We start from the raw sequence: 18465 nt of genomic DNA on the forward strand, positions 1-18465 counted from the left end.
GGAGATTGTGAAGTGTTTATACACAGCAATTTGTCAGAACTGCTCTGCCTCAATGAATCGCTGTTTATTGACAAGCTCACACAAGTCACCAAAGGCCACGGCGTGGACTCAATAAAAGTGAACGATGGCGGCGACGAGATGTTAGTTTCTCCTTAATTTCCTGTAATAGACTTTTGTATGCTTTGAAATTTGATTTAAGTTGAACCGGCGGCTTTGCACAGTCTGTTAACCGGGGTTATCGTCCCAGTATGAAGATTCACCGTAGCGCTTGACAGGGACCACACAGGCCTCTTCCATCTCTCTCTCTCTCTCTCTCTCTCTCTCTCTCTCTCTCTCTCTCTCTCTCTCTCTCTCTCTCTCTCTCTCTTTCTTTCTCTCTCTCTCTCTCTCTCTCTCTCTCTCTCATAGCTTCCCTCTGTGCACGCTACATGATCTGACATAACCCGATCTATAAATCATCCGCACATCAGAGCCTCATACAAACAACAACGACCAGCGCAGTCACCATCGAGTTAGATGTGGAATTTTGGAGTCCTTACATTACTCATACAGAAAAAGCAATAAGGATTAGAATTGTGTCTTTGTAACTTTGTAAGTGCCGTGGATGGATTTATATGGGTCAATTATGTGGCCAGTATAATTATGATACATGATCCCAACATTTATGTTTTATGAATTATGTTGCTCTGGGCAGTTTTGTCATGTGTGTGTGTGTGTGTGTGTGTGTGTGTGTCTTTACCAAAGTCACTAAATACAGCTGGCATAAAGCCAATCTTCAATCTGCCTTTATTTCAATCTGGCTTCCTACCTCAACCTCACCACAGCACTGATACGGCTCTTATTAAAGTGAATGATCAATGATATGGCTGAATACCGATTCAAGTAAAATATCAGTTCTGGTTTTGCTAAATCTCATTGCTGTATTTGACACTGACGATCATAGAATACTGGACAGGTTGGAAAACTGGGTAGGACTCTAGTGCAGTCATTAATTGGTTCAGGTCGTATTTAGAAGGCCGGAGTACTTTGTCACCAATGCCAGTTATGAATCTGATAGAGTGGCTATGACACGTGGAATCACCCATGGATCAATTCTTGGACTAATTCTGTCCAATCTCTATATGCTGCTTTAGGGCCAAATTCTACAGGACAACAACATGGATTATCATAGTTACACAGACATATCTTGCTCTCTCACCAGATGACTACAGCACAATAGACTCACTGTGTCAATGATTAGAGAAAATAAATAATTCTCTCAGTCTACAAAAAACAACGACCAAATCCCAATATCCGCGTTGGAATAGACTCAGATCTCACTTTCACCAGCCATATCAAAGCAGTCAGTAAAACATCATCATCTTAAAAATATAGCAAGATTTGGTATTTGGCGTCCCAAAAATACCAAGAGAAGCGTATTATTAGAGAATCTTTTATTTCCAGTAGGGGGGACTAAAATAGGTAAATAAACTACTGCTGCTCGAGTTTTATCCAGGACAGAGAACAGAGCACATTACTCCAGTTCTAAAATCTTTATACCGGCTTCCAGTTAGTTACAGAATAGATTTCAAAATGTAGCTACTAGTCTATAAATCACTGAAGGGTTTGGGCCCAGAATAAATTGCTGACATGTTTAAAGAATATAAACCGAGTATGGCTCTTAGATTAATGGACTCAGGTCAGCTAGTCGAGACCAGAGTCCCTCAACATGGGGAAGCAGCATTTAGCTGTTATGCTGCATATAATTGAAACAAACTGCCAGAAGATCTTAGATGCGCCCCAAATGTAGCCATTTTAAAATCAAGGTTTAAAACATTTCTCTTTTCATGTGCCTATGATTGAGGTGTACTCTATTCTTACTGCACTTTGCTTTTAATTTAATTATATTACTGTGAACATTATTTATTCATACATCATTTTGTATTTATTTCTTTTAATTGCTACTTACTTACTTATTAATTGCTTACTTAAGCACTTAGTTTTTATTTTTCCTTTGCATGTTCGTTTTGCTTTCTTTATGTAAAGCACCTTGAACTGCATCTGTAATGTATGTATAAATAAACTTGCCTTGAATTGCCTTTATGTGGTTACAAAAGTGCGCTAAAGTTTTCTTGAAAGCATCCCGGCGTGCCAGACAGCCGAGCTCAGAGGGTGCAGGGGACTGGTTGAGTTTCACGCATGGGGTCTGACTGGCTGTTCCTTGTCTATCTCTCTTCTAATGTCCTCTCCTCTCCTTTTCTTATCTCCCCATTTCTCCGCCTCATCTCTTCTCCTACTCTTTTCTCTTGCTCTGCCCTCCCCTCCTCTCCTCTCCTCTTCTCTGATGAATCTGTTTCTCTTCTCTACCCTGGGAGTGTGATGGCACTGGACCCCCATGGGCCAGCGAGCCATCTGTGCAGGTGCTCTCTTCTCCTCTCCTCTCCTCTCCTCTCCTCTCCTCTCCTCTCCTTTCCACTCTCTTCTCCTCTCTCCTCCACTCCTATTATCTTCTCATCTCCTCTCTCTTCTCCCATTCCTCTACTCGCTCTGTACTCTTGCTATCTTTCAAACCCTCATCTCTGTCTGTCTGTCTGTCTGTCTGTCTGTCTGTCTGTCTCTTCGCTCTCACTTTTTTGCATCTCTTTCTCTCTTTCACAATTCCCTTTTCTCAATTAATTTACCCCATCACCTCCCTGTATTTCTTTCCTGTTCCTTCTTCTTCTTCTTCTTCTTCTTCTTCTTCTTCTTCTTCTTCTTCTTCTTCTTCTTCTTCTTCTCTCTCTCTCTCTCTGTCTCCTCTCCTTGCTGTCCACCCACTGTCTGCTCTCTCTCCTCCAGTCTCCTACCACCCCTGTCTTTCTTCTGCTCTGCTAACTTCTGCATGTCACATTAGCCCAACTCTCCCCCCTCTCCTTGCCTCTGTCTATCTCTGCCCCCCCCCACCCACCCCACTCTGCTAACTCATGCACTTTAGACTTGCCCATCACCCCATCTGTCTTTTTATCTATCTATTTCTTTCTCCTTCTCCCCTTTTACCTCTCTCTCCCTCTCTCTCCCCTCTCTTCCTCTCCCTTCCTCTCTCTCCCTCCTTCTCTGTCCCTCTCTGTCTCCCTCTCTCTACCCTGTTCTGTGAGCGACTCCTGTGTTTCACACTTGTTGAGCATGGCCCCTCCATCTGTCTATCTGCCCCCCGCCCCCATGCCCCCTGAATCCCCGCCCCCTGCCCGCAGCCTTGGCATGCACGCTGGGTGCCCTCTGCCAGGAGGGAGAAAGAAAGAAAGAAAGAGAGAGAGGAAAAACACGACACAGTAGGCAGCGGCACGGGTGACCTTGTGCATCGACAGACAGAGGTCAACCACACTGGGCACAGGACCAGGCGATAGTATCGACCCTGGAACGAGTAGCCCAGCTTTTATTCAGAGACCGTTCACTTGCAACTGGGCTCAGCTTAGTTTCAGAAAAAATAAATAAAAATACACTCCACCAATATTTTTTTTTTCTGTGTTTGTATGTTTTCTTTTCATTGCATTTTGTTTCTGTATTTGTTCGTGGTTGTGTTTTTTGGTTGTGTTTTGGTGTTTTATTTCATTTTGGCTGTGTTTTGCCTGTGCACGAGTGAATATTGATTTGATATGGCATGCCGCGCTCACCCCAAACCCGTGCTCAGAGGAATCACAAAATGCACTGTATCGTTTTGGTTGTGTTTTGGTCACGTCTAGATTGTGCACCAGTGGATATCGATTCGATATGGCAGCAGAGTGATGGGGGAAGTGTCACTGGCTTATCACACACATCAGAAATAAATCCCATCAGGCCTTGGGGCCTGGAGGGCAGGATTTGGGCTGGGGCACTTTAAAGGTGGTGTCACCTCATCCCCCCTGTCACGGTTCTTGGAAGTTCACAATGGCTCTGAGGCCATTTCCATCCATATTTACCCCGATAGGAAAAGCCCAGACTTCAAAGAATTTCTTCTGAGGTGTCTCCTTTAGCATGTCTGCAGTTTGCAGCACAACCCAGCGTGTGTGTATGTGTGTGTGTGTGTGTGTTCTGATAGGTATGTTTGTGTGTGTATGTATAAGCGTGTGTGTGTGTGTGTGTGTGTGTGTGTGTCTGTTTGTATGTCGGTGTGTGTCACATGCAGCTCCTTCGATAATTGCGGTATGAATTTGGTTGACATTTAGATTGCTAAAAATGGACCTCAATTAAGCCCCAGAATTGTCTGATTGAATTTGCGTCCTAAATATAGGTTTGAGATGGTGTGCTTTTAGCTGCAGAGGGCTCCATCACAGTAAAGAGGCCCAGAGAGGCATCCCCAGCAGATGTTGATTATCGGCCTGTATTTGCCTCCCTTTCCCAACGTGGTGGCTGACACAAATTTGTCCTGATGCTCTTCTCATAAATGCCTCTCATTCTCTCGCTCTCTCTCTCTCTCTCTCTCACACACACACACACACACACACACACACACACACACACACACACACACACACACACACACACACACACAGAAACATATACACATAGACTCAGGATGTGCTGACATACACACACACACATACACATACAAGCACACACACACACACACACACACACACACACATACTTAAAGAAATGACACACATAGGCTTGTGTGCTTTGTGCTTTTGCAATAGCTGACAAACACATGCCCTCACACTTCCGTACGCACACACACGTGCGCGCTTGCACACACAGCTCTGCCGTGCCATCATGGCGTTCTGCCCACATGCAGAGAGTGTGTGAGCAGAAGGATGAAGGGGGGAGGGGCCGAACAGAACAGCATTTGGCTCTCCCCCCCTGTACTGTCATTACTGCCCTATACACACACTCACACACAGGTAGACACAGATAATCACACACACACACACACACACACACACACACACACACACACACACATCTCACATAAACACATACAGATAAAAAACACACACACACACACATCTCACATAAACACATACAGATAAACACACACACACACACACACACACACACACACACACACACACACACAGATAAACACACATATTCATGCACAAGCATGCCCATACTCTCTGTCTCTCCCTCTCTCTCACAAACTCACACACACACACAAACACTCAAACCTTTTTGATGAAAGTCAAATAGTATACCGCCTGCGATTATGTGACAACCAGAGTTTACCTACTCAGTTAATGCGGCATCTGGGTTAGATTTCAATTAATTTTGCCTGCGCTGACCTGTCCATCAGGGAGAGATGAGTCCCTCTCTCAGTGGAGAGGGAGAGGGAGAGGGAGCAAGGAAGGAAGGGAGAAGCCAGGGGGAAATTCACAGCGCGTTTTAGCAGGAGGTTTCAGATAGCAAACTGGCTCTGTAATTTTTTCGTGGGAATATGGGAAATATTTGATTCTCTTTCATTACATCTCTTATTTTCTTATTTTCTGTTCTATATTTTCCATGTTTTATTTGTGTGTGTGTGTTTGCGGGGGTGAGTGTGTGTGTGTGTGTGAGTGTGTGTGTGTGTGTGTTTATAGGTATGTTTTGAGCCTTGCGTGTCTATGTATCGTACATGCCTGCGATGTGAGTGTTTTGTCAGTTGTGTGTGTGTGTGTGTGTGTGTGTGTGTGTATTTGTGTGCATGTGTGTGTATTTATGCGTCCATATACGCATCGGGTTTGTTTGTATGTATTTTGGAGAGGGAAAGGTAGAGACAGAATGACACAGGGACATAGAGAGAAAGCATGGTGGAAAGAAGGAGAGAGAGAGAGCGAACACTAACGCACACAGACAGCTGATAATGTTGCATATTAATCAGAGCTCAGCCCCCCTGTGGAGGATCACCGCCCTTCCCCCCTTCCCTTCTTCCCCCCTTCCCCCTAGGAAAGGAGTCTGAAGAGAACGCATTTAGCTTAGCTGGGCCTGAGACTCCCTGTACCTCGGCCATTACTTCCCTCTAAAACACACACACTGACCGCCTCGTCTCCTCTACACCGACTCTCCCAACACGCGTGCACACACACACACACACACACACACACACACACACACACACACACACACACACACACACACACATACACACTGGCTGTCCTCTGAAGGTCACGGACACACACCATCACTCTCCTCACAGGCTTCCTGAAATGGACAATCCATGACGCTGGTTTCTCATAATAATTATAATAATAATACATATGGCCAGTAAAATCTAAATTAAAGGTTTAATTCAGAAACCATTACCTTATGTTATTATTAATACATAAATTTATTTAAAACTAGCTTCATGGTAATGAAAATAAATTCATATTTTTAGACTTCCCTAAAGTGATGAGTAAATTCATACCATTTATCCATAATAACATACTAATGACAAAAAGCCTATAATACAAATAAAATATTAGTCTGATTTAATGAATAAAGTTTAAATGAGCAAAATAGAAAAAAAGAGAATGAAATGAGAAACGAAAAAAAAAAGAGAGAGCATTGCACTATACACACTGATAAATTTGGATTCAAACTTAGCTCTCTCTCTCTTGCAATAGTTTTAAAATTGGTTGAAGCCAAATGAGATTTCTTTTCTGCGTCATTAAGATTTGAATGGACTCGCAAGGGTTGACGGCGTAGAAAGAGCGTGCAAGAGAGAGAGAGAGAGGGCTAGGCAGCATCGCTACCATCATAAAACACACCACAGATTGAATTCACGAGTCTGCATTAGAAGACATACGAGCTCCATTTCTGTCCCACCACAGAGGTCTCGGCTACGAAGGATTGTCACTTTCTTCTTTCTCGTTGTTTTTAAACTGGGTTCTTTATTTGCACACTTCATCACAGTGGGATAGGCGCCCTTGTCGAGTGGCTATATAAATTCAACACAATCTGAAGCAAATGTACTCTGTCCCTCTGTCAGACAGGGCATTTCAGAACCTGTATCTGAAAATGTATAACATTCTTTTCATCTCTTTGAATTTTATCAAATGTTTTATTCTTCAATTCTTTTTTTGATAGCGGAAAATTGATATTGTTTTTCTTTCCTCCATTTTTTTTTTCTTTTTGAGAAACCTCTCTCTCTCCCTCATTCCCCCCCCCCCCCCCCCCATCTCTCTCTCTCTGTCTGTGTGTGTGTGTCTGTGTGTGAATGTGTATGTGTATCTGTGTGTGTGTGAATGTGTGTGTGTATTTGCTGAGGCTACTGGAGGGAGTCCAGCCATGCAGTGGCCTGACTGATAGATGCACCATCTCATCCCCAGAGCCATCTATGGATGTGGCTAAGGCTTAGCCAGGGCTTGGCCATGCCAGGTGCACCTGGAAAGTCTTTTTTCTCTCCCTCCCTCTCTCTTTATCTACCTTTCTCCTTTCCTCTCTGTTTCTCTCTCTTGCTACATCTCTCTCTCTCTCTCTTTCTCTCTCTCTCTCTCTCTTTCTACCTTTTTTTATTCCTCCCTCCATTTCTCTCTCCCTCTCTCTCCCTCCCTTCTTCTCTCCCCTTTTCCAAACTTCTCTTTCTCTCTTCTCAGCTGATTAGCCTAGTTGGCTAACAGTGGGGCAGATGAGGTTACTTTTATCCTGCTTGGGCCCTAATCTGATTGCATGTTTAATGGCTAAAAGCGGGCAGAGGAGCCGCCCTGACCTGGCCTGGTCCAGGTGGCGTCCTCGCGTAAGGGCCTTGACACTAATGGGCCCTGACACCCACCGCATGCCACCCACCCCCCCCCCACCACTGCTAAAGGAGCACACGTCCGTCAGCCAGGCTACATGACTGTGGCACGTGTCGCTCTCCCAGGGGGAGGTGGACAGTGCACAGCGATGCTGCAAGAGTGCCTGACACGCTGTAGAGGAACAGTTCTGGTATGAAAGGAACACATTAGCAATAAGCCAGTCAGAATATACAGGAACGTATAGTAATATGGGTTGATGTTCAACACTGCTTAAAGGATAGTAAAACGTACACACACACACACACACACACACACACACACACACACACACACACACACACACACACACACACATACATATATATATACTTCATCCACTCCACTGCTTTGTTCAGAGGAAGTTAGAAGTAATTCCTCAAAAGTGGACATCCTTTCTCCACTGTTCAAACCAGAATGTCAGAAAATGTGTGAGAAAACTAGTTTCATTTATGGAAATAAGATAAGCAGAATGTGGTTCAGAGTTAAAGGGATTAACAGTTAAAAAAAATATATACAATATATTATATTATTATATATAATGTAAGCAAAGAAAACCATTGGAAGAACCGGAAAAGATGAAATAAAGAGATAGAAGAGAGAGAGGGGAAGAGAGGAAGTCATCGTTTCATGTAATGGCCGCCCTCCTCCTTCAGTGCGCCGTCTCTTCCTGTGCGGATATGCTGAGCATCCTCATCTCCTTCCATCCCTCATCTCCCTGCATCCCTCTCTCCTTCCATCCCTCTCTTCCTGATTCTCTATTATTCCTACTGTTAAGGCAGTTTTTTTGCTATTTCAAGGAAAGTGCAACCTTTGCCTTGGGCTTTAATTATGTTCAATTTGCCAAGCCAGGCCTGAAAGCATTCACTGGGTAGAAAAGCACTGTGGCCTATTTATTAGTGCAGCCTCTGCGTCTCCGATTGCTGAAGCATTGCGCTGCGCTGCAAAGCTAAAACAGTTCTCAGATCAGCGCAGCGGCCTCAGGTCCGGCTCAACCTGACGATAAACCACCAGCGATGACGAAATCGCCTGAGCACAGACGCGAAAATGGTGCATGATTTATGTGTGGGACCATTGATTCTGTTTTTTAAAGCAGGTTCAGTTTTTTATGTATTTGTTTCAGCAAGTCCTGTTTTCCCCCCCAATAATACCAGGATTTTTTCTCAATATTTACTGTCTGTATTGTGACACTGATTGGCTGAATTTCCTGTAATTCCTATTGGCAATTGCACCAATATTTTTTTATCAAACAGCATATTATTCTAGAACAGATATATCGACATGCAATACATGTATTGTCTTTATATTTCTCATGTGTATTCCAAATACAGACAATTTTTCTGTTTATTTGAAGTCTTATTTGAAGTCTCGTAGACACACATGCAGCTTGCAGTTCTTGTGATGTGTGGGATCTGCATATTCTGTTCCGTTCTCTCCATGTAAGGTGGCACGTTTGTGCAGACGTGCACCAAAAAAGCATGAATGATTTATCGCTCAAACACCATCCCCTCTATCCCAGACAATGCAGTATTTCTCCCCTCCCCCATACAGACACATACACACACGCACACACACACACACACACACATCAACATACACATACCTGCACGCAGCCACACATAAACACTCACACACACACAGACACACATCAACATAGAAATACCTGCACACAGCCACACATACACACTCTCACACACACACAGTAACACACACACATCAACATACACATACCTGCACACAGCCACAAATACACACTCACACACACACAGACACACACCAACATACACATACCTAGACACAGACACACAAACACACACATACACATCAACATACACATACCTGCACACAGACAGACATACACACTCACACACACACACACAATCACTCACACGCACTTGCAATTCTCAATGTTTCAATAAAGGAAATAAGATTAGGTAATGTAGCAATGACCTAGTGGGTTTGGCTATTTAAAAACAATTACACAACATTTTAATACTTACCTGTGGCCCATGTAAGCGGTAAACCAAAATGTTTAGCATCACCCAAGTCAGTTGCCCTTCACTTTCAGGATCCAGAGACCATTGTTGACACAGGCAGTGCTATGCAGTACATCAGCCGTTTTTGTGTGGGAAGAATTCCGGTTTTAATGAAGAATGATGGCTTCTTATAAGGGTTTTTAATGTTTAGATATGAAAGATTCACTGGAATTCCATTATGAAAGCATTATAAGATAACAGAAACATTAGAGAGTTGAGTTAGTAGAATTTCATGGATAAATTAATATTCACAAGGTCGCCCAGAATGCTTGATTTAGAGTGCTGATAATAAGCATGTTTGGCTTGGTAACTGGCCATAGTCCTGGGATGCCTATAGCAGAGATCCCGTGTTAGCAATGTCTGGATGTAAGTGGGATACTTTTGTTACGCCATAGGGCGTGACGTAGTGGACAGGTAAGGATGGTTTAAATCTCCTAGGGATTGGAAGTGTGGGGTGAGTGAACGTTGCTTGGATAACATCAGTGTTTGGAAGTAGAAAGAGGGGAAGTGAAAGTGGCAGTGAAAGGCCACTGTCTGTGTCAGAGTATTATGTTGAACTGCAATATTATACAACAACACTGTCTTTTTACGGCGTGAAAAAGTATAACATTTGCTCTTGCAATTGTGCACTATATGTGCCTTGAATGGTTATAGACCACAATCATTATTTGTGTGTGTATGTGAGAGAGAGAAAGAGAAAATGCTCCTCCCTTCTCCTCTCCTGTCTTCTTTTCTCCACTCCTCTTTTTTCCCCTCCTCATTTAGACGAAGCTCCAGTCGGTGTGCTCTGTCTGCACACAGCAACACTCATATTCTGCCTTTCAAAACAGGCCTCACAAATTCCCTCAAGCAGAGCCAGGAAAAGGTAGATTGATCAAATACCTATTCATACTTTTATTTCTATATCGATTATTACAGCTTTTTTACAGCATGTGTTTATGTGTTCAGAGCAGATATACCTCTCCACTGCTAGCATCTTGACACATCTCTCTTGTCGTGTGCTAGTTCATGGCTCATCCTTATGTTCATCTGTCTGCCTTTTCTCTGTTTTCATACCGTTTTTGTATTCTTAAGGCATCTGCAGGGTTATCCAACTCACCTTGTACTACTTCACGAGAGACACGCCCTTTCTAATCTGATGATCGTACGACTCACCTTTACCTGCATGGTTCTACGAGGGGCTGTGGAGATTACCAACGGTTTATTATGATGTTACAAGGCCATCATCATCAACAACAGTAGAACTATAAAATAAGAAATCGTTTGTTTTTATCCCGTGTATTTTCAGTTAATGATCAGAGGCTGTTGTTGTGAAATTAATTACTAACGACAATGACCAAGCTCGCGGTTATTGCAGAATATTTTCTATTATTATACCACACAAACAGTTCTGCTTTTTTACGTCTACAATTCAGGTTCTTTTACAATTTAATCATTTACACTGCATGCTCTGCTAACTCAAACACAAAGAGGCTGTTCGAAAACCAATACATGTTTTTATTATTGCTGTAATTAGACGACGTCTCCCTATGCTTTATATGCGGCGAGAGCCACGATAGAGCAAGGAAGAAGGGAGATGTCGGTTTTCCTCCTGCATCGCCGCTGGTGCCCTTCATAGTTTTTTTTTATTTTTACAAACTTGTCCCTGATCTTCCTCCAACTCCTAATGCACTCCTGGACCTCCAGCCCCAGGTTCCCAGCGATCTCTCAGCGATTTTTTAAAGACGGCGGTGCTGTCATATAGGGAACGAAACAGGAAACGTGATTTTAGCCAGGGGTGTCGGACAGCTCGGATCGTATAGTGAGAAAATTCAAGCGGTGCTCCAGAGGCCATCCGAGACCGTCGGATGGCTCTCCGAGGTCCTCAAAGGTGTGGTCCCACTTCAAGGAGGGCGTTTTAGGGCGTGCCTCGTGAGATCGGAGAGCAGGGTCGGATAAGTATGTGGGGGCCTTTAACACCATATCCAGAGTGTACATCTACTTGTCATTCATCTGGACGGATTTGTGCAATTGCCTTGGTGAACACTGCACGAGAAGATCCCAATGCAGTAATGAGACTGGGCCTCACACCACCCTTCTCAGCCAGGCTACGGTGTCACATTTAGGACATATGATATACTCGTCCCGTAAACTTAAAGCAGTAACATGCATTATATCAAAAAGCCCTGGTTTCTGTGCGCTGGGTGGGAGCTGCATGTTTCTCCTCCCTGCCCAGCTCTGGAGAGATGTGTGCAAACGACACGTAGCAGTACCGTCACGTTTCATCCTTTCTCTTTCCCTCACAAAGCCTCACGGTGTCAGAAAATGTCAGTAACAAGTATTTGGGCCTGATTTTTTCAAAAATGCAATTATCCTTGCCACTTATCGGAAGCCAGATGAAGGGGTTACAGACCGAATCAGACATCGTCTCTCTGGATAGCCCCTGGACAAATAAAGACAGGAAATCTAAATGAGTTGGGAATATTTTATCTGCATGTTGTGCCCTCGCTGTAATCATACACATTATCTCTGGAGTGTCAGAGGCCCTATCTAAATAGAGAGCAGAGGGGCAACTCCTTGAAATCACATCATTTGACATTAAACTGTGGAAAATGTTGACCTTTAATTAGACAGGTTGATAAGGCCAACTTTTCTCTCTATGTTTCACATAAAATGTCAACCCATTGTATGCTCTGGTCACATTGAAACTTTACATTGATTTTACAGTACAACTCATGTTAAAATCTCTGTCAGCTTTGAATGTTATAAATCGATGGTTAGTGTACTGTATGTCAAATTATTGTGAAAAACACTTTTCAGAGTTAGTAAGTCGGGAGCATGTTTATATATATACAAATGCATTCTAAACACCAAAATAAAGCTCTGCAGATTATAAGTGGATGAATAATATATTCTCATTAAGCATGTTTCATGGAGACAAATAAACAAATGCAAATATGGCTCTAATTATTTCTCCAACATACAGACTGAGACCTTGAATATTCATGTTTGGTCAAAGACTGCTGTGATTCTGTGATTTACATATCCATTCTGTTATATAAAGTCCAACACATTCTCTTTTTGAAGATTGAGTGTTTTGGGGGGAAGTTTTTAAGAGATAAATTATGGCACACGTTATCGGTCTTGCAGAAACTACTCTGAGGCTGAATTGGTCTTCTCTGTGCTATCACACACAAGGGGAAAAGAGGGAGTCCTTTGCTCGCGTCTAAAACCATGAATGAGATTAATGCTTTGATCATTTGCTGGTGCATCGCTTATGAAACCCAACATGTCAGCACGTCCAGCCATTGTATTTATCAAAAATACAAATTGAAGTAGATCAGAGTACATCCTGGCAAATTAATTTGTTTGTTGTTAATTTCTGTAATCAATAAATAAAACACATTATCTCAGGCTCATAATCCTCTCTCCCTTTTAATCGGGTGGCCAAATGTTCCAGTCTGCAATTCATTTTGTACACCTTAAATTCCATTATATAAAAAATATTTATGTTTCCTACACCTGTAATTCCATTACATAAATTATATTGACGTTTCGTACACTTCTAATTCCATTATATAAATGATATTTACGTTTCGTTATTGTGAGACACACTCCACTCCACCCTACACTCTTAAAATGAAGATACCGTCTGAAGGATCTCATTGGAGGGAAGCGCACCACTGTCTGTCCTTGGTGTGCTCTGATACGAAAATATTTAGCATGGCTAATGTGGTCTGATGAGCTGAAGCAATTGTGTGGAAGAAGGTAGCTACGCTTTCAGGAGAGGAAAAGAGAGAAGGAGGGTGGGGGGGGGGGGGGGGGGTTAAACTGTCACCTCGCTATCTCCAGAAGCCTCTCGGTAGAGAGTGGAGCCCCGTGTTGACCGGTGGCCCTCGGCAGCCCTCAGTGAAAGCAGCTTTGTCAGCAGCTTGACAGTTAGCTTCCATTTCCAACAAGGCTAGGGTTTTCTTATAGAGGACATTCTTTGCGTGTATGTGTGAGCGGAGAAATAAGACAGAAAGGTTATAACCATGAATGCATTTCCTTTAGAAGCTCAGAGTTTGATGTGAACACCTCAGACAAAGGGTTAAGGCTTTATGTTTTCTTCCAAGCATGTTTCAGTGTTGTTTTCCTCTTCTGTTGACTGCCTGTTGTGTGGCCTTGTTAAACAGTGAGTCACTTTACATTGCAAATGATCACAAACACAAACAAAGACCCACTATTTTCCATTGGGCCCCGGCCTTCACATCTCTTCACTTCCTCCGTCACTTGTTCTTTCTGGGCCTCCATATCTGTCGGCCGCCACGTTTTCTCAAATCTCTTGGCCATGATACTGTCCTTGGCTCAGCCAACCAAGGAACTGAAGGGGATGCGGTTCAGCTTAGCCCCTTGTCTTTCTTTGTTTTGGAACGACTCTCAACCAGGGACGAGGAAAAGAGGGCTCAAGTCGACAGTGAAATAATGAAATAATGATCAGCAGTGACAAAGTTGATGCGTCTGAGCAGAAGAACGTGCACACACATGATGAATTATGCATGCAGGCCTTCGGCTATAGATTAAGGGTGAATATTCATTAATTTGTTTGCCCTTTGGGAGGTGATGCATATTCAAACAAAGCAATGCATGCCTCCCTTGTTTGCCAAGTTAGTCGTCGAAGGACACGGGCTCGTAAATAGAGAACGAACCCAAGGTGTCTCCCTCCATCCACTCTTGTGCCACGGCACACACGCAAACATGCACACACACGCACAAACAAACATTCATGCATGCACGCACACACACACACACTGACTGACACACACTAACACATTCACACACACACATTCACCCACACAAAGAACAAACACACATATAGTCATGTACACTATCTCTCTTACACACACACAGAACCCCAAGATGCCTTGCAAACACCAGAACATCACGTCAAGCTCGGCAATGGCGCTTAAAGGGTTTAAGCTGGGCTTACCCACTTTGCAGAAGTGACCCACCTAGCTCTTTAAGTGCTAAGTCACTACTGTTTGGCAAATCCTATTATGGAGCTGGACAGAAGTTGGTGTTATTTGACAGATAGGATGAGGCAGCCCTCTGTTGCCCAGGTCAGGACTAATAAGCCTCAAAATAACCCAGGGCCCCTCTCCAAATGAGGCGGCCGTGCGACGCAAACGAGGATCACGGCGCAAAATGAGTCAGCAAGGAGATCAGCAACCCCCCCCATTGAGAAGCGTCAGGATATAAGGATGAGCTACAAGAAAAGAACGCACACCCTGGCTTCAGAGCATTTTTTGTAGTTAGCGCATCTGAATGCAGTGGTAATATACCGAAGGTGGAACATATTTCCTAATTTGGTGCTCATTTTCTGATGGTAAATCGATTCCGATGGGAGAAAAAGCCCACATTAGCATACCTGAATGAAATTTCATTCTGCAGTCCAGTTGTAGGACTGTAGAATTAGATTTATTTACATTCAGATGAGATGGCTATTACCATATCAATGATCCTGCATGACTACTGTAAATAACTTCGAACACGACCCCCCCCCCCCCCAACACACACACACACCATGTGCAGCCATTTGCTTCTTGTAAAACCACCTCTTTATTCAGCCATGTTAGTGTGGCGTGTGTGTGTGAGAGGGGGGAGGCCTAAAAAACGCTATTAAGAATAAATTGCTTTTGTTTAGGAGATGATTTGCAAATACTTTATGAATGACCTCTGGCCAGGCGTGCCCTCAGAGGGAAAGAGGGAGAACTAGAGAGAGAGAGGAAGAAGAGGAAGATGAATGACTCATTAAGCGTAGATTGATCACGAGTCACCGGCTTGCGAGAACATTTCATCATTAATATTTCAATTTAATTATTCTGCAGGCGCTGCACCCGTTGTTGACTCTGGCCTTCTAATTGACACGTCACACGTGATGTATGTATTATTGTAATGAAGGGTCGTTTGAATTTTCAAGGCTGTATTATTTTTAACAAACATTCTGGCCGTATACAAGCTATGCATCAAGGCCTCTTGCATACTGAACAGTGTCAATCAAACACCGTCCCTGGCGGACTTCATAAATCAGATTTGAACATGCTTCTTTGGATTGGCCAATCACAGCTGGTCTGCTTTTCATTTTTCACACTACTTCCTCTTCCTGTGTTTGTTACCAAGCCCTGAAGTAGATTCTGTGGTGCTGATGTTGTCCAAAGGTGTAATGATGACCGAGATTGTCTCCTTGTGAGTTGCTCGGGGATGTTACCAGATGAGAATCCGCTGGCGTTTTGTCATTGTTAACACTTTGTTCTGTGTGACATTTACAATCTGTGTGGCGATTTGTCATTGGCAGGGGTTGATGAGTATCTCTTCTTGTTTCTCCTCACATGAGTCTCCTGTCACCTGGGCACGGTGGAATGCAAGTGACAGAGGGACAATTTCATTTCCTTAAGCCTAGTGGAATCAATGGGTGCCAGCCAGAGAATCTGATCACGGCTGTTTGCTCTGCTCAAATCCTTCCATACAGGGTTCTGGAAGCCTTCTCCCTTTATGACATCATCTGCTGGAACGGTTTGAAATTCCAGACACCTCTTGCAGGACTTTTTTGAAGGTTGAACTAAAAAATGTATGGGTGGGATTGTAGAGCTATGGATAAATGTATCCATCCATATATATATATTTTTTGATTTTTTTTCAGGAGTTATGGAGGTGAATTGAAACCTGCGCATCAGCATGTCCTAATCCCATGCAGTGTAATCTGGGATTAGGGCAGATCATGCATGCGTGCAGGTTCCTGTGGAAGAGGCGCAGAGGCCATCTCCAGGGCGCGTTGCCGGGGGAGGAGCCTGGGAGCCGCACTGTCATCTTCTGATTGGTGGTTTGGGTGTGTGTGTTTTTGGGGGGAGGGGAGGAGGGGGTGGCTAAAATGCAAGGACTCGCTCAGGCTGGTGCTAAGACTTCTGGGATGGGTCTTTAAAATGATCACTCATGACAGGACTGAGGATGCACGTTTGGCCCTCAGACGCGGAGTAAGCCTCCTTATTAGGTGGCATGTGAGTTGGCCTGTTACACAACGCAGAGAGTCGTCTAATGCTCCCTGCCCCCCAAACCTCACAAACTAATTACCCTGACCAGAGGAGCACACCATATGTTGCCCCATAGTGGGGCAAACCTGGCAGGGGCTATTAAAACTGACATGACAGGAAGAAATATGACATGTTAAATTATATTTGAAAAATTCATATGAGAAACACTTTTGGGAAATATTACATATTATACATTATTACATAGATTTATATTATTCATAATATTATATTTTGTATTTTTATTTGATTATGCCTGGTTATTATTCCTGTCTGAGGAAGAAAAGTCTTATTCTCAAAGAATGGGGTTATAAAGAGATACGTTTTAAAAAGCTGAAGATTAAGATTGAGCCCAGATCAGGCCCGTAACCGCTTGCGTTATCGGAAGTTCTAGGCTGCGATCTAAGCTCACATTTTCATAGTTAAAGAACTTATGTATGATTTAGCATAGATAATTCTACTCATGTATTTCATATTTTGATAATTCCATGAGTAATTGAAAAAATTGTCTAATAACGTCTGTTTATGTTTTTGTTTTTATTTCGTTTTTCTGTAGTAGTAGTAGTTTTTTTTTGCTCTTGGGGTATAGAGTCATGTTATATGCTGTTCTTTCCATAGTCTTTTTTTTCTCCTGATGTATGAAGTCTGGTCAGGTGCTTGTCTCCTTCCCTGGCCACACTGAAGGGCAGAGGAAGGGGCCAATCATAGGCAGGGGGTGCTGAGAGGGAGGGCCAATCATAGCAGGGGGGTGCTGAGAGGGAGGGCCCATCATAGGAGGGGGGTGCTGGGGGTCTGGGTGTGCCTGTGGGGGAAATGATTGTGCTCACGGCTGGAGGTGTGATGTGCAGCCGGCCTGGGGCCTGCTACCTTCACCCCCCACACACTCTGACCTCACACACACACACAATTATGATGGCACCTGAATACAAATATACACACATACACATCTATGCATCTATTCACACAGAGACAAAGCAGTAAGGGTTTGATATAAAGGGTGTCCAAACTTGTTGGGAATTGACAAAGTACCACAGTGGAAAATCAGTTTTAATATTTTCATAGTAGGGGGGTTTGGGACACACGTAGACTGTTTTAGTGTTTGGGGGAGGCATGCCCTGTCCTCTTGTCTCCCCAGTTTTCCACGCCCTTGAACACACACACAAACACACACACACACACGCACACAAACACACACACACACACACAGCCCCCTCTGCGGCACATGGCTCAGTCCTAATCCTACGGGGTTAAAGGTCAGGAGGGTGGGGCGGATGGGGGCGCCGCATGCTGTCCCAGGGGCTTATTGGGCAGATGGGCACCCTGCGTCTCATTACCACACCAACGACCAACACCACCACCATCACTCACACACACACACACACACACACACACACACACACACACACACACACACACACACACACACACAGACAAACATGTATCAGTATACATGTGTATATAGTATAGAATACATACACTCACATTAATGATACACACATGCACATGCACCTATACCTACACTGTTAGTACACACACACACAGAACCACACAAGTACATGCAACCACACACCAGTGTAATGCAACCACATACAAGTATGTGTGTACCATGTACACACAAAAACGCATACACAAACAGGTGTACGCATACGCTCACCAACATCCCCCTACACACGCATGCATGTATACAGATACACAGGTCACACACAAAGTTCATAAAGGCAA

This window comes from Sprattus sprattus (assembly GCF_963457725.1).
Source record: "Sprattus sprattus genome assembly, chromosome: 17".
NCBI classification, from domain to species: Eukaryota; Metazoa; Chordata; class Actinopteri; order Clupeiformes; family Clupeidae; genus Sprattus; species Sprattus sprattus.